The following is a 24,514-nucleotide window of genomic DNA, read 5'->3' on the forward strand; positions in this document are numbered from 1 at the left end:
GTCTCCCATCTGTTCCAATTCATATTTGCCCAATCGTTCCTCCACTTCTCTCTTATACTCTGCCTTTTTCTCATCCTCTTGTAACCTTTCCACTCTCTTTGCAACTACTCCTTCCTCTCATCTTTCCCTTCTCCTATTCCTCCATCTTACTTGTATTCTAATTCTGGCCACCACCAAGTAGTGGTCAGAAAGTCCACTCCCCCAACCTCTATACACTCTTGCATCCTTTACACATCTTCGCACCCTTTCATCCACACACAGTTAATCAATCATTGCCTTCCTTTCATTCAGTTCACCACCCACCCTTCTCATCACTCGCCATGTATACCTGTGGATCATTTTATGCCTGAAGAGGGTATTGGCTATCACCAACCCCCTCCCAGCACAAATGTCCACTAACGCACTCCCATTCTCATCTATCCACCTTCACATTCCCAACTTTACCATTCATATCACTGATCAAAAACACTCTCTCATTCCTTCCAAACTTTTCCATGCACACTTCTACATTTGTCCAGAACTCTTCTCTCACTCTTCTAGCACGATCTTGCGTTGGTGCATACACACACACAATCGCCCACATTTGTATTCCAACTTTCAACTTTACCCACACAATCCTTGACCCAATGGATCCATACTGTCTTATGCTCCTCTTCCATCTTTTACTCACAACTATACATATTCCTTCCTTTGCCCTCTCATTCTCACCTACTCCTGCACATATACCCCATCCATACTCCCATTCTCTCACACTTTCTCCTCTCCATTTTGTTTCAGTTATTCCACATACATCCACTTTCGCACCCTCAAGCACCTGGACAATCTCTCTCTCTTTCACCTCATCATTCGCTCCCCTTACATTCCAAGTTCCAATTACCATGTCCTTTGTCCGGTCCTTGGTCGTCATCATTTGGTCAGTCCTTGTCCGAGGCTTATTGTTTGTTTTTTTAGTTAGTTGTTTTCCGGGGAGGGGCACTAACCCTCCACATAATGTTAGATGCATATTTACGTAGTGAGTGAACTCGCTGTGACTGTTGTTTCAACTTGCACTCTCTTTTTTCAACTTACATAATACTTTTCCAATAACATTATACCCTTTTCTACTTTAGAGAACTGTTTTCACATATTTACAGGCCTTATGATAATATTTAGCATAAGTTTAGCGCATAATTACATAGAGGGTGAAGTCGCTATGACTATTGTTTCAACTTACACACTATTTTTCACCTTATATAATACTTCTCCACTTACATTACACGTGTTTCCACTTTATATAATTGCTATCACATATTTACAGACCTTACTATTCTACTGAGCATCATATTATAGCATATTTACACAGTGAGTGAACTCGCGATATCACTTGTTTCAACTTACGCTATTTTTCAACATATATAATACTTTCCTACTAACGTTACACCTGTTTCAACTTTATATAATTCTTATCACATACTTACAGGCCTTACAATTATACTGAGCGTCATATTATCGCATACTGTATGTACAGGCCTTACTTCTACAGGGCCAAAAATATGAACATCTCAACTAGGGTTATGGGATAGTCATATTGCTGGGAATGCCTGCTCATTGTACCTTGACGCTCACTTTCATGGTGCTGGCTGCTTGCAGGTAAGTTTGTTTGCTCCAATATGTGGCCCACAAACTCCTCCCAAAAGAACAGGTGGAAGAAATCAACCCAGGTGGAGCCCGCACAGATACCTGGAACCATGCAACTAGACCGCCACTCCTCAGTGAAAGGGTGAATGATGGGAGTGAAATTACTCCCATCTCCAGTTCCACTACACACTACCGTCTCCAGCCTCATCCCCATCATCGCCTTCATCAGGGTGGGGAGGGGAGGGTGGTAGGGGAGATTAGGTATGTGGAGAGTGGCGCCCTTCCTCACTTGCACTTCTCTTCCCTCTCCCTTTTCCATTCCCCTTTCCCTTCCCTTTCCTTCCTTTCCCCACGTCATGGGGCTGTGGGGAGGAAGTGAGGGAATATTGTGGGGCAAAAGACGTGCTAGAGAGCAGCTCCACCTCGCCTCCCCGCTCGTCACATACACCACATGCTTGTGCTGCCTCCCTCACACCACTTTCCCTTTCACTGCTCACTCCCGCCACACCACTTTCCCTTTCACCACTCACTCTCGCCACACCACTTTCCCTTTCACCCCTCACTCCCACCACACCACTTGCACCTACCCCAGACAATACAGGACCATATCTGATTTGCCTTCTCGCCACACCTTCGGATCCTCGTGGCGAAATTTTCTCCCTCCCCAGCCATGAGCTTACATCATGTCCTACGCCGCTGTCCTCGTCCTTGTCCTCATCTGACTCTCTGTCTAGGGGCTGGAGAGAGGTCCGTGCATGTGTATGGGGTCCAGGCTGGCCTTCCCTTGCCTTACAATACGTAACATGCTGCACTTTCCTCGGCGAAGGGACCTCCTCATCACTGCTGTTTGTTTCTTCCTCAGGCTTCACATAATCCCTATCCTCCACATCATCATCCAGTGGAGACTCACTATCACCTGTGAAGGCATCCAGGGCGGATTGAATTTCGTTCTCAGAAAGACCTCTACGCTCCATGTCTGACCTGGGTCACTGCTAACAGGTGAGTGGCGGAGACAAGGGAGTGCGCGGGTCATACGGGGTCTGGGAGCGGGCCCGCCTGGTGGCAGTTAGGGTACGTACCGAAAATCACACGCAAAATTTGAAAATTTTGCAAATTATGGACTTTGCAATTGAGGCGCATTTATATAAGTCAATGGGAGTGGCAGTGACAAAACGTGTGGACGTATATATACGTCAATGGGATGCGTTGGTTTAATCAAAGCACTCTTGTCCAGCAAGTACTTGGTATTATGTCAAAGTCATTTCCACACGATAGTTTTCTGGTTTCAAAGGGCTTTATGCTGATCCTATGAAAATTTCCATTGTTGATATTTTTAACTTCCTTGTAGCTCAAAACCCGCAAGAGGCCAATTATCCCTGAAGTTAGTCCATCATACGTTCAGACCTTGCCGGTTAAAACTACTCACTACTTTTTTGGTGGTAGGTGGACTATCATCCACTCACTTTATGTAATGCTGCCCACTTCTTCCTTCATCTTTATCATTTTTTTTCTGTTTCTACCTTCCACTCTTCCTATTTCTTCCATCTTTCCTCTCATTGTTTAGTACCTTCTTTCCTTTTCAGGAGGCTTTACATTTAAAGACAGCCTAATGGTTTCCTGTAAGCCAGAAAACCATTTACATTGCTGGGTGGTAACCATATAATCAGCCCATCCGTGTTCCCTAAGTGTCAACATGTGGGTTGGCAAAGAGTTAGTGCCCCTCCCGGCAAGGTAACTAATTCAAAGATAAACGACCACACCTAGCAGGATTATGGCGTCTGGCAAAATGTAGGCAGATATAGATACTGTAGACTCTTATATCACAGTGACAATGCATCCTGATAACAGAGATAACACTATTGTTTCCACCCTGTCGCAAGGTCACTGGGAGATTGCTTCTATTTGGTGTGATATACCTGGACTATACCCTTCTATCTTGTGTGCTGTGGAGACGTCTGTCAGTGATACGACTGTCTATTATTATTATTATTATTATTATTATTATTAATATTATTGTTGTTGTTGTTGCCACCGTCATTATTTTTTCCTCCGCCAACGAAGTTGGAGGTTATGTATTAGCCTATGTTTGTCTGTTTCTCTACACGATATCTCCAAAAGTTCCCAATTAATTTCAATATATATATATTTTTTTGGAAGCCGTGGGTCAAGAAACAATTGATTAAATTTGCGGGTGGATATGGATCCTATGTATTCCGCACAATATCTCCACAGATCCGGATCTGGATCTTTTTTCATGACAATTGCATTGCCGGAGGGATGCGTTATTCAAGTATTTTCTTCTTATTATTATTATTGTTATTATTATTATTATTATTATGATTGCTACTACTACTACTGCTGCTGCTGCTGCTACTACTACTACTACTACTACTACTACTACTACTATTACTACTACTACTACTACTACTACTACTTTTTTTTTTTTTTTTTAAACATCACCTCCATCCATTGGTGAATTATATTGTGAAGATCAAAACCAACCTTCCTAATACAGTTCACCATTTGGAGTTGTAATGTGAAGGTTAACACTAACCCTCGTATTACAATCCGTTGGCCCCAAGCACGCCAACGGCTGTGGTTACCAACCATATACTATTACTATTATTATTTTATTTTTTATTTATTGATATTACAGTGTAAATAAAGACATTAAACTATTGGAGTCGCTGGTCTATGCGACTCTCGACCACTGTACCTTCGTAATCCATACCCGCCAGAGAGACAGGCCTGAGCGCTGATGATCTTGTGCCCCTGAGAGATAGCAGAGCAGACTTTACAAGGGAGAATGAGAGTTGACATCTCATCCAGGCCATAACAGAACTCTGCGGTTGACGTTTTTTCTCAGATAGAACCTCTGCCAGTCTCGAATAGAATCTCACTGCCTCTGGACCCATCCCACCTGATGTCGTGAACACAAGGGCAGTGAATCGACCATGGTCCACATATTGGAACCTTTCTTGAAAATTTCTATTTTTTTTCTTGTTCATTCCTCTTGTGTGCAGCTTCAAGAGACAGTTCGCGATGACATGCTGCCATGGGATCGAATATCCTGATGTCGAAGAACGCCCTCTGCCCATGTGCCCAGAAACCTCGAGCACTGACATCCACTCTTGCATCATTTGATGTGTTTGCTGTTCTGTGGGTGAAATGCTCGCCGTCCAGGGGTAGCAGAGCTGGCTCAATCGGTACATCATGGCATATTTCCTGCAGCATTTTGGCAGTGAGGTCGCGTACTTCATCGTGTGGGATGCAAACAAAGCCTCCCTTCTTGCATACCATTGCATGGTCTGCATCAAAGGCAGTGCCACAGGCACAGTGTTGAGGTAGGTTCTCTATTGGACACCCATATCTCAAGGCTATGGCGTCAATAAATTCTTGTTTGTTGAAGTGGAAGCCTTTTGCCTTGAGAGGCAGGGTTGTTAGCCAGTTCGATGCCCCAACCTCCTGTGCAATTTCAACTCTTCTGCACTGGTCTGGTGTTAGATGTTCAATTATGTGCTGCAGCTGGTCTTTTTGTCTTGTTTCACGCTCCTTGCTTATCTGTGTCTTTATGTCTTTCTGCCTTTGGTGGTCGATTTCACTCGTCTCAACCTGGGCGCAGATCTTCTGTGACAAGGATTCGGTGAGCCTGAGTGAATTTCTGTGTTCATAGCTTGCCACGGCAACTGGATTTATAATGCCAAGGCCTCCCATCCTGGGTGGCAGTGCTAGAAGGTCCCTCGCTTCTGGTGTGGGGATGTGGCCATTGGTTAGAGATGGGAGGAATGAATCCCTGATTGTATCCTCCAGTGGTTGTAGCAGCAACTCGATGTCTGGTATGGTCCTCATCACGAAGGTCCACTTGTGCTTTACACCATAGGTAAATGCACTGTATGCTGCATGGGGTTCTGTTTTTACGTGGCTGGATAGTGTAAGAATTTTTTCTACCCATGTCTTTACCTTATCACTCACATATTTGTCTTTGAATTCCTTAGTTCCAATCACAGCCCCTAGATGCCTCTGACCTTCCTTGGTCACTATCACGTTTGTGCCTCTAAATGCTTTTTGTGCATCTTGATAGTAAGCTGGTTTCACGATCAAGATGGACTTACTTGCATTAGGGTAGTAACCTATTTCAGGGCCATGAGATGTTACAAGGTCCCACCATTTCCTCACATCCTCAATCTTGCCAGCACCCATGAGATCATCTGCATCAGCTACCTGTTTTACATTAGTGGCCTCGTATTTGATCTGTTGTTGCAGCACTGTCATCGCCAGGGCGTGCATAGCCATGGCAACTGGGTATCCCTGGGTTGTTCCTTCTGTGGACTAGATTACATTGGCATCGTGAGCAGCTGTCTTACCCACAATGTAGAGGTCTGCTGGTTCTTTGTAGGTGTTTTCCACATACTGGGCAAATGCTGGGCATTTAACCTTGATATTGTGCAGCATTGCCTACCGGTTGATAGAATTAAATCCATATGAGGCATCAACTAATAATACTGCCTGACAGTCCTCTTCCCCAAATATTTTCCTCATGGAGTGTACTGCTGCCTCACCTCCTGCCTGCTGGCCTGCACACACCTGGAGGTTGCCAACTGCCTGCTTCACATCATCTTTCACCACCTCCATGATGCATTTTCCTAAAATCCTTCTTAAGACTTCACCCACCCCGATAGGCCTGCATCCAGGATTCTTATCAAGGGGGATTAGTCTGCAAGCCGGCAGTGCTTCGATGTTACTGCACTGACTTGAAGCCAGCTTCCTTGCCAGTGAGGCAATGGTGTTACATAGGTCTGTTGCTGCCTCCCCAAACTTGATGTTACTGAATATTACTCGCCAAGATTTTGCATCCAGGCCTGAGGGTCCTGCCCCTCCCTGTGTGTGCATTGCCTTCCGCCACACCATATCTCCAGTTATCCTGTCATATATGATGGGATTGGGAGGAGTGTAGTTGCCGTCAAGCTTTGACTGGGCACTTGCTTGTCGTGCAATCGGGTGTTTTTCTTTTAGTTGTTGCATTGTTTCATCTGGCAGGTCAGAGACCTTCCCCTGTCTCATCTTGCTGCCAAAAATCCTTGCAACATCGTTGGTATTTTGATTTCTTCTGCCTCGGTTGTTTATTCTCATTTGCAAGGCCCTTGCTTCCTCAAGTAGGTTGTTGATTTCACCTCTTTTCCATGTTTCAACCCGCCTTTGGATGGCCTTAATATTTTCTCTTGGGCGGGTCTTTTTGAGGAAGAGATGTGGTATTAGTGCAAGGACCTTAAGAGAGAATGAGGCAATGGATGTGTCATTGTTACTACTACTACAATTTATATTATTATTAAGAATTCCATATTCTGTGGAGTTCTTATTTGACGTTGTAGATATTATTATTATTATTATAATTATTATTATTATTATTATTATTATTATTATTATTATTACTGTACTGTTGTTTGCAGATGATACTGTGTTGTTGAGTGAAGACGAAGGGGAGCTGCAAGGCTTGGTGGATGAGTTTGAGAGAGTGTGTAAGAAACGGAACCTAAAGGTGAATGTAGGGAAGAGTAAAGTGATGTCTTTGAGAGAGGTGAAGTTAGTGAATGTACAGCGAGGTTGGATGGTGGGGAATTGGAAAATGTGAGTACATTTAAGTATTTGGTTAGTGTGATGAGTAAGGATGGAGGTTTGGAGGGTGAAGTGCTTGAAAGGGTACAGCAGGGAAGAAAGGTTGCTGGTTCCTTGAAAGCAGTGATAAGAAACAGGGAAGTGAGCATGAAAGTGAAAAAGTTACTACATGACAGTATTGTGATACCAACTCTAACGTACGGAAGTGAAGCTTGGACATTGTTGGAAGGACACAAGTCAAGAGTGAGAGCAGTGGAAATGAGTTATTTAAGAGGAGCCTGTGGAGTCACGTGGAGAGACAGGCTGACGAATGAGGATATAAAGGAGCGTTGTGGTGTGGATGTGGATGTGATAGGAAGCGTTATGAGGAACACACTGAGGTGGTTTGGCCATGTGGAGAGGATGGAGGGTGAAAGACTGACGAAGAGAGTGTATGCGAGTGAGGTGGAGGGGGGAAGAGGGAGGGGGAGACCGAGGATGAGATGGAGGGATGGGGTGGAGAGGTATATGAGAGAGGGGGGTGTGAGTTGGGAACAGGGCAGTGAAATGGCGGGGGACAGGGCGACTTGGAGGCGATTTGTTTGTGGCCACCCCAAACGGGATTGAGGCGTCTGGCAATAGATAGATAGACTTTATTTGGGGGGGGGGGAGATCTAGAAGCCTGGCATTCCGAGACCGTTCGAAATAGAGACTTGAAATTTTCAAGAGTGGTGCATTTTGGTTAAAGGCTTCTTTTGACACAAATTCTTTTCCTAGTACTAGCCTCCTCCATGTTATTTTTTTAAATTTTGTTCTCACGCTCAACAAAAACTACTAGATCGAATCTTTTGCAAGTGTTCCAGTATGTAGTCGTCAACATATACTAGTGCACTTGGGTATTAATACTGAGATTCAATAAATACATTTTGAGACATGTCTCATGCCTGGCAGTGATAAATAGGAAAGTATTTGACAGATTTTGACTAAACTTCGGTGGAATTGTAGTGGATCAAGAATGAACATAATTCCATAGTGTGAAGGACCTTGACCTTGACCTCAAGGTCACAAGTCAAAATCCGTATGAACTTTTGAGTCATACAAAGAGTCCCTCAATATCAGGTGTACAATACTAAAATTATTCTCAGATTCCTAGGAGTGTCATGACGCTTATCCCTACACATTCAGTGTATGGAGTATTATTCAACTTATGATGTATTATGACGTATTATCAATAATGGTAATTTGTGGTCGGTGGGGGACGCCCATCATTCACCCACTTAGTGTATCGGTACTATATTTCAGGGTACCTATACACTGAGTGGCAAACCAAATGATTTCCTGTAAACCAGGAAATTTAATATTCTGGGTGGTAACCTTATAACCAACCGACACATGTTCCCTATTTTTTTTTTTTTTAGCTAGGAAGAAGGAACCAAAGGCCATGAGCCCGCAAACTGTTCTTTCCAAGAGTAAATCAAAATATAAGAGAGAGCCAAATTCAAGATCCGATCATTTGGAGATGCCTAGAAACACTGCATTTGAAAGACTGGAGATCATAGCTAGCAGGAAATACAGACATAGGGAGACAGTTCCAGAGCTGACCTGTTGCATAAATGAAGGACTGGGAGTAAAGGTTAACACTTGTATTAGAGAGTTGGATGGAAAAGGGATGAGAGTTTGCTGCTAGACTGGTGTTACACACCTGTTGTAGAGGTGGAGGGATGCAAGCAGACAGTTCAGACGAGCAGTGACCAATGAAGTTGCGAAAGAAAAGAGATAAAGATGCAACAGTGTGGCAAAGAGACAGAGGTTGAAGGGAGCCAGTATGAGGAGGAGAGTTAATGAGTCAAAAAGCGTTTGCCTCCACCCTATTGAGAAGAGCTGTATGCGAGGAGCCACTCCACATATGAGAATTGTACTCTACACAGGGGCGGTTAAAAACCCGTGTATAGAGTCAACAATTGTGCAGGGGCAAAGAAGGAATGGAGTCAGCTTAGCACACCTAGTCTCTTGGAAGCAGATTTTACAAGAGATGTAAAATGATCTTTCCAAGATAAGTCCTGAGTGAATGAAACCCCAAGCATGTTCAAGGATGATGCAAGATTAAGCTGAATATTATTAAACATTAATGGGCTCTTCTGTAGAAGATTTTGTCAGGTTGATAGGTGTAAGAGCTGAGTCTTTGATGCATTAAAAACAACAAGATTATTTTTACCCCAGTCAGAGATACGAGCCAAGTCAGATATTAGGTGTTCCATAGCCTCATCCTTTGTTTGTTGAAGCAACGGCTGAGATGGTCGTTGTGGGAACCGAATGGAAAGGTGAAGGGTGGAGTCATCAGCGTACAAGTGCATAGGGTTAGATGTACAGCATAGGTCATTGATGAATAAAAGGAAGAGAGTTGATAATAGAATAGAGCCCTGAGGAACACCACTGTTGATAGATCTAGGAGAAGAACGATGGCCGTCTACAACAGCGGCTATAGAAAGACCAAAAAGGAAGCTGTAGATGAAAGAACAGAAACCGTAACAGGGTAGTTTGGAAATTAAAGATTTATGCCAGACTCGATCGGAAGCCATAGAGACGTCAAGTGCAATGGCAAAGCTTTCACCAAAGTCCCGAAAGGAGGATGATCAGGAGTCTGAAAGGTAGGTGAGATAGGTGAGAAGATCACCAGTGGAGCGTTCCTGACGGAACCCATACTGACGATCAGAAAGAAGGTTATGATGGGAAAGATGCTTTAAAATTTTTCTATTAAGAATAAACACGAAAACTTTTGAGATGCAGGATGTTAAAGCAATTGGATGATAGTTAGAGGGTTGGGAATGGTCACCCTTCTTTGGGACCGGCTGAATGAGAGCAAACTTCCAGCAAGAAGGAAAGATACAAGTTGATAGAGAAAGGGGAAAGAGTTTACCAAGGCAGGGCGTAAACACAGAAGCACAGTTCTTGAAGACAACAGGGGGGACTCCATAAGGCCCGTATGCCTTGTTAGTACTGAGGCCTGTGGTGGCAGAAAATACATCAGCTGAAAAAATTTTAATATCAGCCATGAGGAATTCAGAGGGGGGAAGTGATGGAGGAACAGCACTGGAATCGTCTAAGGTGGAGTTGGAGGAGAAAGTCTGAGCAAAGAGATCTGCATTATCAGTAGAAGAAATAGCTACAGAACCATCAGTGTAGAAAAGAGGAGGGAAGGGCGATGAGATAAAGTTGTCAGAAAAGTTTTTGGCAAAGTGTCAGAAGGAGCATGAAGAATTCAAGTTGGAGAGTTGAGAGCATTTATTACGGATGAAATCATTTTAGCAGAGCGAAGAACAGACTTAGCACGATTCTGGGCAGAAAAGTAAAAAAGATTTGATTCAGGCATGGGTTGGCTCCAGTATCTTTTATAGGCCCTCTCCTTGTTGTGGACTGCTTTACAACAAGCGTGATTAACCTCTAAAATACTAATCTCATCGATCGGGCTTTTTGCGCAATTTTTTAAAAGGATGAGCAACACCGATCGTGCAACATCCACAAAAAACTGGCAGCAGCTGGCCCCACCCCAACTGTGACGCAAATGGCTTCTAACCAATCAGAACCAGGTGTTGGACACACAGGAGGGGGGGCCCAGGCCCGTACCCAGGCAGTGGGGGGTGTAACCCTACCTCCCTCTCGCCACGTCCCTCTACCCCACTACCTTGTTGCTACCCTACCTCCCACCATTCTTACCACCACCACCACCACCACTTCTACACCCTCCTCATGCATCACCCCCCCCTCCCATGTGGATCCCCGCATGACTGGGGGAGGGTATTTCCCCCCTACTGTCCCTCCATGGCCCTGTGCTCCACTGGGGCCCCTCTTGTGCGTCTTGTGGTGGTATCCTGTGTAATCCTGTGTAATCCCCTCCCATCCCTCAATCCCCATACTCCCTCTCCTGGCCTGACCACCTCCCATCACCACCCCTAACCCCCTACCCTCACCCCCACCCCCTAGCACGCAGTATCTATACCTCCCCAGCCTCGAATATTGCGTATTTTTTACGCTTTATGGCGCGTGTTCTTGAATCATTACCTGTAATTTATTCGTGTCTGCATACAGATATGCACACGACAATTATTTTGCTGTCTTTATTCGAAACCCACTCGAAAAACAAATTTTATTTTATGCCGACGAATGCAAACATGTTGGAGCCTTCAAAAACGAAAAGAAACGAAACAAAAACTTGCTTGATTTGACAGCTCTGAGGGGAGGGGAGGAGGGAGGGATAATGGGGGAAGGGAGATTAGGCGAGGGGAGGGAAGGGAAGGGAGGAAAGAGGAGGGGAGGGAAGGGAAGGGGAGGGAGGGGATTGGAGGTATGGGGAGGGGAGAGGAGGGGAGGATAATTTTTACTATTTATCGTATTTTTATTAGGGGGTTCATGAACATTTTCCCTAGCTTGATTTGACAGCTCGGCGGGGAGGGGAGGGGGGAGGGGAGAAAAGATGGAGGGGAGGGAAGGGAAGGGGAGGAAGGAGATTGGAAGTATGGGGAGGGGAGGATAATTTTTACTATTTATCATATTTATTGGGGGAGGGGTTTGTCACCATTTTATTTTTTTCTAAGCTCATTACAATGGTTTATAACATCAATACACACCAAAAAATAATTGACTTTGGTGATTTTTGTACGTATTTTTGTGAAGGAAACAGGTGCAAGCGGCGTATTTTCTTTCTCACCGGGGCCGTGACAGGTAACTATTATCAAATTGGACGGGTCATAGCTCGGTAACTATTGGGTGTAGGAGGGTGGGGTTTGCGTTTTCAGGTAAGTTGAAGCTCTAAATCGGGCATAAAACTTTTAACCTTTGAGAAAGTCGAAAAATAAGCCTGTTTTTGCGTCCTGGGGGGCAGTCGAGGCTGGAGAAATGCGTACCCGAGGGGTTAAACCAAGGCTTTCTTGCATTAGTTAAAGGATATGAGAAAGGAATGTATGCTTCCATAACCTCCGTAATGCGCAAGGCACACACAGATGGCTCCCGGCCATGGAAGCAATAATCATTCCAAGGAAAATCAAAGTATTGCCTGAGGGCCTCCCAATCCATAGCTTCAAAGTGCCACAGACGACGTTTCTTTGGAGGGTCCACAGGCTGTACCGGAACAATAGGACAGGTTAAAGTAATATGGCTGTGATCAGAGGAGCCCAGCAGAGAGGAAAGATTAAGAAATGGGTTGGCCCCTCCCTGGAAAACAACTAAAAATACAAACAAGAAGCCTCAGACCAGGACTGACCAACAGGTGATGACGAAAGACCGAATAAAGGACATGGTATGGATTGCAACATAGAATGTATGGAGTGCGGAGGATGAGGTGAAGGAAAGGGAGATTGTTTGAGGGAACAAAAGTGGAAATACATGGGTTGACTGAGACTAAATAGTGAACTGAGAGAGTAAGAGAGTGGAAGTATGGATGGGGTATGTGCACGGGAGTAGGTAAAAATGAAAGGGCAAAAGAGGGAGTATGTATCGTTGTGTGAATGAGACTGAAGGAGAATATAAGAGATTATGGATCAGTTGGTTCAAATATTGTGTGGGTAGGATTGAAAGTAGAATTACAAAAGTGGGCAACTGTGTGTGAAAGAAGAGTTCTGGGTAAATATGGAAGCATGCATGGAAAGAATTGAAAGGACTGAGAGTGTTTTTGACTGGAGATATGACTGGGAAAGTAGGGAATGTGAAGGTGGATGCAGTAGCTTGTGAGTGAGGTGTGCCTACATGAATGAGAATGGCAGTGTTCTAGTGAACATTTGTGCGGGGAATGGGTAGGTGATAGCCAATACCCTCTTTAGGCACAAAACAATACACTGGTATGTGTGGCGAGTGATAAGAAGGGTGGATGGTGAACTGAATGGGTGGTAGACAATGATTGATTATGTGTGTGTGGATGACAAATTGAGAAGATATGAAATAGATGCAAGAGCATACAGAGGCTGGGAAAGTGGACTTTCTGACCACCACTTGGTGGTGGTGAGGTTCAAGTGCAATGGGGGAATAGAAGAAGAGAAGAACAGCAGGAAGTTGTATATACATGGAGGGTAGAAACGTTCCAAGAGTATGGAAAAAAGGCAGAATATAAAAGAGAAGAGGAGGAGCAATTGGGTACTTATGATCTGGAATAGATGGGAGAGGTGCAAGGTGTGTTCAAGATATTCATAGAAGATATGTGTGAAGCATGTGGGGTGGTCTGTGAAGTGAAGACGAAAGGGGGTGCAAGAAACAGCATGGCGGAATGAGGAGGCGAGACAAGTTGTGGAGCAAAAGTAGAAAGTATTGAGTGGATGGGAATCAGAGATATGGAGGAAGTTGAAAGAAGAAATGTAGAGAGGAAGAAGAGAGAGGGGTGAAAAGATTAGTAAGAGAGAGTAAGAAGACAATGGATGGGGAATTTGGAAGGGATTTGAATGTAAAATGGAGGAAATGTAAGTAAATGTCTGGAAAGAGATAAAGAGAGATAGACAGGGTAGTTATGAAAATAGTAAGGGAGCGAAAGATGAAAATGGTTGAATGTCAGTTGAAAAGGGAGCAAAAGTGAACAGACTGAGAGAACACTATAAGGAACTGTTAAGCATAGAGAATGAAAGTAATGCAAGTATATGTGTCTGGGGAATGGCTTGGAGAAGAAGGGAGATGAAAAGTGAGGTAGAGATCAGTCGGATAGAAGTAGAGGAAGGAAGGAAGAAAGTTAAAATGGGGAAAGTTCAAGGAATTAACGGAGTGTGTGGTGAAATGCTGAAGCATGGGGGAAAGACAGCAGTAAAATGGATATGGAAGATGTGCAGATTGGCCTGAGAGGAAGGTAGAGTCCCGGGATATTGGAAATCAGGTAAAATTATTCCACTGTACAAAAAAAATGGGGTCAAAGAAGTGTGTGGCAATCATAGGGGCATTTGTCTTCTGAATGTCATAGTAAAAGTATATGGTAGGATACTTGCTGACAGAGATAGGAAAATAACAGGGGAATTGGTTGGGGAACAGGGGGGTTTTAGGAAGGGAAGAGGTTGTGTAGATCAGAAAATTATTCATTCTTAGATCTTTAATGGAAAAGTATCTAGAGAAGGAAAAGTTGTATGTGGACTTCATGGATTTGGAGAAGGCATATGCCAGAGTGGATAGACAAGAAATGTGGAAAGTATTAAGAATGTATGGAGTAAATGGGAAGCTGTTGAATGTCGTGAAGAGTAAGTATAGGGGTGCTAAGGCTGCAGTGCGTGTGGATAGTGAACTGAGCAAATTTTTCTATCAGAATGTTGGATTGAAACAGGGATGTGTTTTGTGTCCATGGTTGTTCAATCTGTATATGGATGGGGTTATAAAAGAGATATAAGATAGGGCAATGACTGTTTGAGTAGCCCTAAAGAGAGAGGGCAGCGTTTGGAAACTTCATGTACTCTTGTTTGCAGATGTTACTCTATTGTTAAGCGAGGACAAAGAGGAATTGCAAGGCCTAGTGAATGAGTTTGGGAGAGTGTGTAAGAAAAAATCTAAAGGTGAATGTAGCGAAGAGTAAAGTTATGGTCATCGAGAGAAGTGAAGTCAGTGAATGTACAGTGAGGTTGGATGAGGAGGAAATGGAAAATGTGAGTGTGTTTAAGAACTTGGGTAGTGTAATGATTAAGGATGGAAGTTTCGAGGACGAAGTGCTTGAAAGGGTACAACATGGAAGAAAGGTTACTGGTTTTTTTAAATCAGTGATAAAAAAATAGGGAAATGAGCTTGGGAAGTAAAAAGTCCCTGCATGATATGATTGTAACACCAACTCTAACGTATGGGAGTAAAGCTTGGTCCTTGTTGGAAGGACACAAGTTAAGAGTGGGAGCAGTGAAAGTGAGTTATCTGAGAGGAGAATGTGGAGTTACATGGAGAGATCGACTGACAAAGGAGGAAGTGAAGGAGCGTTGTTGTGTGGATGTGGATGTGATAGAAAGCATAAGGAGAAATACACTGAGGTGGTTTGCCACGTGGAGAGGATGGAGAGCTAAAGACTAATGGGGAGAGTGTATGTGAGTAGGGTGGAGGGGGGTGAGGGAAGGGGAGGCCGAGGATGAGGTGAAGGGATGGAATAGAGAGGTATATGAGAGATCGAGGTGTGAGCTGGGAGGAGGGCAGTGAGTGGGGGACTGGGCGACATGGAGGTGATTTGTTTGTGGCCATCTCTTACGGGAGTAAGGCGTCTGGCAATAGATGCATATAATAATAATGCACCATTTACAACAAGCACTCTTAATACTGTGTATATTTCAAAGACTGTACACCATATTTGATGTACATGTGTGGAATTTTTTTTTGTCATTCTAATCTGAAATGTGGCATTATCGTCGCAGTGTAGAGTTCATTGAGTATTGCTTCGGCAGTTTCAGAATTCTCGTTATTATTATTATCATTATTATTATTAGTATTATTTTATTATTATTATTATTATTATTACCATCATCATCATCATCATCATTATTATTATTAATACTATTATTATTATTATTTTATGTATCAGACTCTGGGCACAGGCTTAAAAGCTCTTTCCCTGAAACCCACTCCGCCTATGTGCCACACCCCTTCACATGTCACCAAATCGGAACTAGTATGTACCGTCTATACTCTCCTTTCTCTGATCCACCTGGTGAACAAGCCTACACCTCTTCTATCTTTAATGACCTAGAGCAGCTTGTACAGCACTCTACCCGTATCCCTGGCCGCCTTGGAGAGAGCTCCAACATACTTGACCTCTTTCTTACAACTAATCCCTCTGCTTATGCTGTTAATCATTTCTCTCCTTTGGGCTCCTCCGGTCACAACCTTATTACCTTAACCTGTCCGATGGCTCCGGTACAGCCTGTGGACCCTCCAAAGAAACGGAGACTGTGGCACTCTGGAGCTGCAGATTGGGAGGCCCTCAGGCAGTACTTTGATTTTCCCTGGAATTATTATTGCTTTCATGGCCGGGAGCCATCTGAGTGTGCCTTGCACATTACAGAGGTTATTCTCTCGGGTATGGAAGCATACATTACTTTCTCATATCCTTTGACTAATGCAAGAAAGCCTTGGTTTAATCACGCTTGTTCTAATGCTGTCCTCAACAAGGAGAGGCCCTATAAAAGGTACCAGTGCCAACCCACCCCTGAATCACATTTTTTATGTTTCTGCCCGGAATCGTGCTAAGTCTATTCTTCGCTCTGCTAAAAATAATTTAATCCGCACTAAATGCTCTCAACTCTCCAACTCGAATTCTTCCCGCTCTTTCTGGCACCTTGCCAAAAACCTTTCTAACAACTTTACCTCATCATCCTTCCCTCCTCTTTTCTACTCTGATGGCTCTATATCTATTTCTTCTTCTGATAAAGCAGATCTCTTTGCTCAGACTTTTTCCTCCAATTCCACCTTAGACGATTCCGGTGCTGTTCCTCCATCACTTCCCCCCTCTGACTTCCTCATGGCTGACATTAAAATTTCTTCAGCTGATGTATTTTCTGCCATCACCGGCCTCAATACTAACAAGGCATATGGGCCTGATGGAGTCCCTCCTGTTGTCCTCAAGAACTGTGCTTCTGTACTTACACCCTGCCAGGTAAACTCTTTCTTCTTTGTCTTTCAACTTGTACCTTTCCTTCTTGGTGGAAGTTTGTTCTCATTAAGCCAGTCCCAAAGAAGGGTGACCATTCCCAACCCTCTAACTATCGTCCAATTGTTTTAACATCCTGTATCTCAAAAGTTTTTGAGTCTATTCTTAACATAAAAATTTTAAAGCATCTTTCCTATCACAATCTTCTTTCTGAGCATCAGTATGGGTTCCGTCAGGGACGCTCCACTGGCGGTCTTCTCACCTCCCTTTCAGACTCCTGATCATCCTCCTTTCGGGACTTTGGCGAAAACTTTACCATGGCACTTGACATCTCAAAGGCTTTCGATCGAGTCTGACGCAAATCTTTAATTTCCAAACTGCCCTCCTATGGTTTCTATCCTTCTATCTGTTCCTTCATATATAGCTTCCTTTCTGGTCGTTCTATAACCGCTGTTGTAGACGGCCATCGTTCTTCTCCTAGATCTATCAACAGCGGTGTTCCTCAGGACTCTGCCCTATCACCAACTCTCCTCCTTTTATTCATCAATGATCTTCTAAGTTGTGCATCTAACCCTATCCACTCGTATGCTGATGATTCCATCCTTCACCTTTCCATTCGGTTCCCTCAACGTCCATCCCAGCAGTTACTTCAACAGTCATGGGATGAGGCTATGGCACTCCTAATGTCTGATCTGGCTCGTATCTCTGACTGGGGTAAAAATATTCTTGTTGTTTTTAATGCATCTAAGACTCAGTTTTTACACTTATCAACCCGACAGAATCTTCCACAGGAGTACCCACTATTATTTAATGTTATCCAGCTCAATCCAGCATCATCATTGAACATGCTTGGGGTTTCATTCACCCAGGATTTATCTTTGAAACATCATATTACATCTCTTGTAAAATCTGCTTCCAAGAGATTAGGTTTGCTAAGCCGACTCCATATCTTCTTTACCCCTGCACAGTTGTTGACTTTATACACGGGATTTATTCGCCCCTGAAGGGAGTACAACTCTCATGTGTGGGGTGGCTCCCCGCATACAGCTCTTCTTAATAGGGTGGAGTCAAAGGCATTTCATCTCATTAACTCTGCTCCTCTTACTGGCTCCCTTCAACCTTTGTCTCTTCACCACGCTGTTGCCTCTTATCTCTTTTCTATTGCTATTTCCATGGTCATTTCTCCTCTGAACTGTCTGCTTGCATCCCTCCACCTCTGCAACGGGTGCGTAGGACCCTTCTAGCAATAAACTCTCATCCCTTTTCTGTCCAACTCTCTAATGCAAGAGTTAACCGTTACTCCCAATCCTTCATTTATGCAACAGATCAATTCTGGAACTGTCTCCATCTGTATGTACTTCCTACTTCCTATGATCTCCAGTCTTTCAAACGCAGTGTGTCCAGGCATCTCGAAATGAACAGATCTTGAATTTGGCTCTCCTTTGTCTTGTTTTTGTGTGTTTTTTTCTTAGACGGAACTGTTTTGCGGGCTCGTGGCCTTTGGTTCCATCTTCCTCGCATAATATATATATATATATATATATATATATATATATATATATATATATATATATATATATATATATATATATATATATATATATATATATATATATATAGCGGGGTTGTTTCACTCATGGCTGGTGTATTGGTATTAACGGAAGTGTTTTCATGCCATGCAGGTGGGTCGTGTGGAAGATAAAACCTGCTCTATCGAAACTCAGTTCATCACAGTGTTCCCTGTCCCAGCCTGGGATCAAATTCGCGTCATTTAAAAAGCAGACGACTACTCCAGCCACTCGACCACCGCCTCCTGCATCATTCTCAGCTCCCCACTACCCATTTCATATCAGTGACTGCAATGTTGATCATTTATTTCTTGAAGAAGCAATATTTTATGCATTACCCACACCAGCAGACAGCCGTCCCCGCAACACACAAGAGAGAGAAGGGAACAATACATGGCCCACCCTGCACTGAACTCGATTGTCTTGTGTGTTGCGGGGAGGCTCAATTTACTGGCATGAAGGGTGCAGATATTTGGCTGTCTCTTGAAAATACTGCCCAACCATGGAATTAAAAGGACATAAACAGCCGTTTTCTCAGTCGCCTAAGCACCCGAATCGGACATCCGCTCCCGAGCCTCGGACGCCAGCACCCGTTAACTGAGATTGGTTTTCTCAGTCAATGAATTTCTCGGGTGCGAGCGCCCGAGCCTCGGAACCTAGCGCCTGAGTGACCAGCACTGAGTTGGCAATACTGACCAGGCCCGCCTGTGGTAGTTAGCATTACATTACTACCAAATACTGACCAATTACATTTAATTTTGCATAAATATAGGTACAGTCACTCATAAAAGAAACGACCCCCCCGGCCAAGACACCTTTCAACCAATATGATATCTGTCCTGGTAACGCTGTAAATGACGTCAGGTGTGGGGGTGTGAAGCTGCGTTCGGGGGAAGTTCATTCAAAGTTCATTCTAAGTGTGTCGAGCCCATTCATTTAACCCTTGAGGCCGGGGGTTTCATTTGCATCATGTGTGGCATTAATGCATAAATGTTCGGGTATGGGATTGTGTCATCACCTGAAAGTTCTTTGTTCTTGTAGCATAAAGTTAATTTTGTGTGAAGGACAACATAACAAGTCAGATATAAAGTATGTTTGACTCGAAATGTGGATTGAAGCAGTGTTTCGTGCAGATTAACTCCGCCCTCCTCTCAAACACCCCTCCTCATCCCCCCATATGGCTGACGTCAAATACACTGTTACCAACACTGAATACCCCGAGTTATATTGCCTCTAAGGCAGGGGGGGTCTTTTCTTTTATGAGTGACTGTACATTATATTTTGGGTAGTTTTTTGCGTGGCCAACATCATTTTAAAAATGCGTTTTGAATGATCGGTCAGCAAGAGGAGCCAAGGTCACTTACTTACGGAACATTTACCCACATTACCAATGGATTAAGGTATCTTAATTAAGGCAGGAAACATGATTTGGTATTGTTTTAAGCATATATCTGAATGTACAATAGGTACATATTTTCCAACCGCCTGCAGTGGTGACTTTTAGCCAAGGCAGACGATGGAACTGGTTTGTTGACGATAGCTAGTATTATTGTGGCTGCACCATACTCTTGTAAAACATTTGAGAGTGTACAAATTTTTAACAACTCTGCACCAAAACATCGAAATAATATGTACTGACGTTACCCAGTACATACCACACGTATTTTCATATATTATTTTTAAAAATAAACATAAATTTTACAGTAGCCTGCCCAGCTCGGACGGTGTACCCCGCCCGATTAACAGTCGGGTGCTTCCACCCGATTGTTCCAATAATGGCCGTGTCACAGGCCTCGGAAACGCCACTGAGAAAACCAAATCGTTCTCGGGAGCTATACCTCATACCAATTAATCTGGCCAGGCATGTATGGCAACAGTGTTCCTGCCGAGGTTCTGATTGGCTGGAGGTGTTTGTTCGATTTCGTTGTTGCTTAAACCGATACACTCTTTATTATCAGATATGATACTGAGTTTGTCGACAATGCAATCGTCAAAAGCAATACAAAATCCGTTATATACTTAACAACAATGAAATTTGCGTAGGAAGATAGAAATATGAGTCAACAAAGTATTATAACAGTCCAAGTCAAGGTCAGCATTCGAACAATTCTTTTAAATCTCCGACACTCGATAAAATTACAGAAAATTAAGGAAACCTGCTTAATCTAAGCGCTGGTGTAACACATTTAAATTTTAAGTTCAGTCCGTACTATCACTTGGCCTAAAATGGACATCTTTCCATCATATGCTGAGCTGTGAGACGCCATTAATATCAAACATGACGGTAGTCAAAAAGACGTGCTTGGAAAAGATGCATAGCCACAGATTTTTTTTTTTTTTCTGAAATTAAGCTATGAGAAAGCTACAAAAAGGTAAAATCTCAAGGCGAGAGTATTATAGGGATTTGGCCCAAATAGTGTGTTAGGGGAGGGGGAGTGCTTAATAAAAGGGTTGTTGAAGGGCACAGTTCAGCACCCAGTTTCATACTGTATCTCCAGAGCTGATTAAAAAGTGTATATGGTAGTATATGTATAGGTGTGGGAAGATGCCACAAAATACTTAGCCACAATGCTCATATTTGTAACCAAGGCCTCTGTATTATCCAGATTACCACATTTAACTCCCCTAGGTACTCATTTCACCCACAGACACACATAGGATGTGTAGAGTAACTAGAGAGGAAACAAAAAATCTTATATATCTCTCTGCTACAGCCAATATAATAATAACTGAAATTAAACTAAACATGACTGCCAAATTTCACCATGCTGCCTCCATTGTAACACTGAAGGGGAAAAAATGTCCACCGACTAACAAATTTTCGATACTCTTGTTGTGTGATACAGTATGACCCACGAACCAAGGATTTTGAACTACCAACAGTACCAAATGAATGCATTTTCACTTTAACAAATCCTTTCAAAGCTCATCGCACCCAGGAAAAATGCATACATATATATATATATTTTTTAGTTGTATGGCCTTGTTAAACAGACTCCATCCAATTGGGTTATAGTTTACTGGGTCTAGGGTAGCCAATTGTTCACACAGGACACACCCTGGTACTGGTAACTGCCGATATCACACACTGTATCTTGCCACACGATCACTTCCATAGGCCAGATGGTATTGATTCGAACTCAGATCCACTGAAAATCCTGGCATTCCCCGACCTTGAACTATCTTGCAAAATGCCCCCACCTAGAAATCTGGTATTGCAACTCCCTAACTGGAAATCTAGCCATGCACTCCCCAACCTGTAACCCTAATATGAGGGGAAACTCAAGTAACCTCGTATCGGAGCGCCCAACCACTGCTCAAGCACACTGACCTCTGACCAATGCTCCTGACAGGAAACCTGAGCTGTCCGGGCCGTACCATGCAGCTTAGCACACAGTCTCGCATAATGTTGGAAAAGTTAACCGTTACTCCCAGTCCTTAATGTATGCAACAGGTCAACTCTGTAACTGTCTTCCTCTGTCTGTATTTCCTACTGCCTATGATCTCCAGACTTTTAAACGCAGTGTGTCCAGGCATCTCGAAATTAATAAATCTTGAATTAGGCTCTGTGATTTTGTCTTTAGTTTTTCTTGGAAGGAACAATCTGGCAGCCTTCTGGCCATTGGTTCCTTCTTTGCATAAAAAAATAATAATAATAATTTGTAGGAATTTACATATCGAAGTTCACCGATCGGTTTCCACTGACAACACAGTCATGTACAGATCATGTACAGACCTCCACACTGATCTCTAGTAGCCTCTCTGTTCAGTCCCTCATCCATGACGTCATACCATCCGACCGCGTCCCGTCTTTTTTGGACTATCTCTTGTAACTACCACTAACTTTCACGCCTTTCGCCCTCCGCACCCAGTTGTCATCCTCCATCCTCTCCACACGTCTAAATCATCTCAGTATACTCCTTCTCATAACGTTAATAATGAATTCAACCTGGCCAAATTTTTGTGCAATACCAGCTTATTTTACACAGTTTAGTGGCAGAAAGAGATAAGGTTATGGTTCTACATCTCCCATAACACTTTTTCATGACCTACATCATATTTCAGTGTTAATCTACTGTTACAGCTCCGCAATTACAAAGGACATGGAAAATATGAGAAGTTAAAATAGAGAGGGTAGGAATGCTAACCATCTTTGTGAGCGATAACATGGGAAAAGGGTAAGACATTATTAGGTGATCAAAGGCAGACCAACATGAATCCCTGATAGCATTACATGATTAATAAAAACATCCTGTCACCTATGGGAGACACAGGTAAATGAAAACAGACTGTGTAAAAAAAAATAATAAAATAATGGAGTGCTGTGTGATGGGCTTGAATTCCTTTGCATCTCCTCCTAAACAGATTACTTCAGCAAATGGCACGTTATCACTTGCTTGTGCTACTTATACAGCAACAACTTATGCTTAATACTTCCATATAAAACAAAATAAACACGTCCAAAGGATGCACACCCAAGTGGATTACATTTACAGAACAATTCTCTAGCATCCTTGGAAATATCAAGGGGAGGGGGTGGCTGTGTGCATACGTAGTGCAGAAGTCCTGTTGCACTCATGCTGTTTTGACATGCCAGGTGGTCTAGAGAGTTAAGATACTCTAACCGGATGTGGCCCAATGGGTTTTCTTCTGAGGAGTGGTTGTGGGATTATTATTCATGTACCTATGTTGTGGGGTGAGCAACTGGTCTTTATCACCTCAATTTTTTAACTTATGGCATCTCTGTCTTGTGTCAAAGCATTTATAAAAAAAAGATACACAGTTCCCTCAGGTGAAAACAACCTGGCTACAGCATTTTTTTCCCCATGTTTATTTTTTTCCTTCCTCTATTTATCTTCAGAAAAAAAAAAAAAAAATAGTGCTAAGTCTTCCTTTGCGGCAGCCTTCATTCCTGCATCATCCCTGACAGTCTTTTTTTCACTGACCATTTGTTGATAATCCCTGGTATGCTTTGTCATTCTTAAAATCTCTTTTCTTCCTCCCACATCATTTTACTTTGTCATTTTTATTCACACCATCCCCCCACATCTTTTTACTGTCATTTTTATTATCTCTTTTCTTCCTCCCATATCATTTCACGTGTAAGCTATTTCCTTCTGCCCTAGTTTTTCCCTTTCATTCAAAGCCCTACATTTGCTCACCAGAAACAGCTCGCTATCTATTGGTAAAGGTAAAGGGGAAAGTAACGGATCGATAAATGGTTAGACAGACGAATAGGTAGACTGACAAAAAAAAAAATACATAGCTTCATAGACAGATAGACAGACAGCTTCTTGTCTCCCATTTAGCAAAAAAATGATTAGAAGCCAAGATGCAGCTGCAATGAGGTGTTAAGCTGCAGTGCTCGTCTTTTTAACTTGGACCTTTGAGCCTATGACAAACTTTTCATAAGCCATCTTGGTATATCGGGTTAACCACACTAAACTCCTCTAGGTACTCATTTTGACTTTTTTATTGTCATCTCTCTCTCTCTCTCTCTCTCTCTCTGGTGCTAACAGGCTGGCAGCTTCCTACCAGCATTGCTAACCACTCTTCATCCCATACAAGAAAGAAGTGTTGAAGGGGTTAAGGGTGAACCAACATGAGACTCTGATAGCATTACGAACACTTAGAGGAAAAGCAAGATAAACAAGGGCCCCAGAGATATAAATAAATGATTATAGGGCAAGTGGAGGAGGGAATAATGACTGATAACGTATAAAGAACTGTGTTGTGATAGACTTTTGTGGATGTTGGAGAGGATGCCTTCTTGGGGTGGCACTCTATAACCTGTCGACTCCACTGCCAGGTTATACAAGCGTCCATAAACTCCCTATGTATTTCCTCGACTAGGTGCACATTTCAGATGAACCCGGGTCTACTACTACTACTACTACTGTAACTACTGAGATAGTGTGCGTGGGTGTCTGACCATATCTTTTTCCTTACCTTTTTATTGTATTATTTCTTTTCATGCTGTTTCCTAGTTTTCCCTTTATTCCCTTTCATCGTTTTCACTTACTCCCCTCACGTTCTTCCTTCCTTTTTATTTTGTTATGATTTTCCTGCCAGCACACATTAACATACTTTCTTGCTCAGTCATCTCCATTTTAATTCATTTTATTATTTTTACTCTTACCTTGTGACATCTTTTTTTGTT

The 24,514-nt window shown here is 43.0% G+C and overlaps 1 pseudogene; it reads right to left on the reverse strand.

Annotated features, from left to right (window-relative positions):
* Positions 1-4,605: 4,605 nt before the first annotated feature.
* Positions 4,606-22,240, reverse strand: LOC145409027 (uncharacterized; annotated as a pseudogene).
* Positions 22,241-24,514: the final 2,274 nt, after the last annotated feature.

The sequence above is a fragment of the Coenobita brevimanus genome, chromosome 79, assembly GCF_032717465.1.
Source record: "Coenobita brevimanus isolate Jiangsu-jjx chromosome 79, ASM3271746v2, whole genome shotgun sequence".
Taxonomy (NCBI): Eukaryota; Metazoa; Arthropoda; class Malacostraca; order Decapoda; family Coenobitidae; genus Coenobita; species Coenobita brevimanus.